This window comes from Hylobates moloch, unplaced genomic scaffold (assembly GCF_009828535.3).
Source record: "Hylobates moloch isolate HMO894 unplaced genomic scaffold, HMol_V3 SCAFFOLD_13, whole genome shotgun sequence".
Classification (NCBI taxonomy): domain Eukaryota; kingdom Metazoa; phylum Chordata; class Mammalia; order Primates; family Hylobatidae; genus Hylobates; species Hylobates moloch.
In genome coordinates, this window is record NW_026652288.1 from 15417922 (window position 1) to 15419919 (window position 1998).

At 40.5% G+C, this 1998-nt stretch overlaps 1 pseudogene; it reads left to right on the forward strand.

The window, feature by feature from the left end:
- The first annotated feature begins 1440 nt into the window (after nt 1-1440).
- LOC116480020 (large ribosomal subunit protein P1-like) lies at nt 1441-1759 on the forward strand (annotated as a pseudogene).
- Nucleotides 1760-1998: the final 239 nt, after the last annotated feature.

Genomic DNA, 1998 nt, shown 5'->3' on the forward strand with positions numbered 1-1998 from the left:
GTGAACCAAAAAGAAAAGAGATGACTTCACAAGAGAGAAAATGAAATTGGCACCTGACCTCACAACAGTAACAACGAAAACCAAAGGGCAGAGGAATAAAATTGTGCTAAGATAAAGAATTACTGTGTTAAGAAGATTACATAAATAAAAATGAAATGGGTGAATGTCTTTATAGCTTCTGGGTAGGGAAAGATTTCTCAATGAGATTAAAAAAGCATTATCTGTAATGAAAAAATGATAAATATGAAAATATTAAAACACTTCAGTTCAAAAGGCATCATTAATAGGAAAATCCCCTGCCTGAGTGGCATGTCTCCACAAAAAATACAAAAAAATTAGCTGGTCCTGGTGGCTATAGTTCCCAACTACCCCGAGGCTGAGGTGGGAGGATCACAGGAGCCCGAGGAGGTTGAGGCTGCAGTGAGCCATGATCATGCCACTACATTCCAGCCTGGGCAACAGAGTGAGATTGTGTCAAAAAAAAATAAAAAGGAAAATATAAGCCAAGAGATGAGAGAAGATTGCAGTATATATCACCAACAAAGGGCTTTTTCCAAAATATTTAAAAAAGAGAACTTCATATCAATGAGATAGACAACCTAGTGTATTAGTCCATTTTCATACTGCTATAAGGAACTGCCCAAGACTAGGTAATTTATAAAAGAAAGAGGTTTAATTGACTCACAGTTCAGCATGGCTGGGGAGGCCTCAGGAAACTTACAATCATGACAGAAGGCGAAGGGGAAGCAAGGCACCTTGTTCGCAAGGGGGCAGGAAGGAGAAGTGCCAAGCAAAGGGGGAAGCCCCTTATAAAAACATCAGATCTTCTGAAAACTTACTATCATGAGAGCAGCATGGGGGAAACTTCCACCATCATTCAGTTACCTCCACCTGGTCTCTCCCTTGACGTGTGGGCATTATGGGGATTATAATTCAAAATGAGATTGGGTGAGGACACAAAGCCTGACCATATCACCTAGTTAAAAAAAAAAATAGGCAAAGACCATAACAGATATTACATAGAAAGAAAAACACAAATGTAGAGATTTTCAATCTCATTCATCATCAAGATTTTGCGACGATTCCAATTTAATGTTTTCCCATTAAATTGGAAAAAAAAAAAAGTCTGACAAGAACAAGTATTAGAGAGGGCATGTGGCAAGAAGAACACTCACACACTGCTGCTGGGAATGTAAACACATACAACACTTTGGAAAACAGTTTGGCATTACTAATAACAGCTGAAAACACATATTTTATGTAAGACCCTGCAAATCATTCCTGGATGTATACTCTAAAAAAAAATTCTTGCCTTTCCTCAGCTGCCATCAAGGTGCTCAGTCCTTCCAAGGAAGCTAAACCTGTGTTAGGGTGAGGTCCTCACTTCACCCGGCGACTAGCACCGTGTCCGGCAGCGCCAGCCCCACACTCGCTCCCGCCATGGCCTCCATCTCCCAGCTTGCCTGCATCTCCTCAGACCTCATTCTGCACAACGACGAGGGGACCGTCACGGAGGATAAGATCAATGCCCTCATTAAAGCAGGCGGTGTAAATGTTGAACCTTTTTTGGCCTAGCTTGTTTGCAAAGGCCCTGGCCAGCGTCAACACTGGGAGCCTCATCTGCAATGTAGGAGCTGGTGGACCTGCTCCCGTAGCTGGTGCTGCTCCAGCTGAGGAAGAAAGTGGAAGCAAAGAAAGAAGAATCCGGGGATCTGATGATGACATGGGCTTTGGGTTTTTGACTAAACCTCTGTTATAATGTGTTCAATAAAAAGCGGAACTTAAATTTAATTTAAAAATTAAAAAAATTATTGCATATATACACAAGACCCAGTGTAAGAATGTTCATAGGTACATCGTTTGTGATTAAAAATCCAAGAACAACAAAAATATCCATAAACAATGGAATGGATTAAAGATGTCATACATTCATACAATGCACTTCCATGTAACAATGAAAATTAATGAAACCCTGTGAAATGCAATAGAGCAGATGAA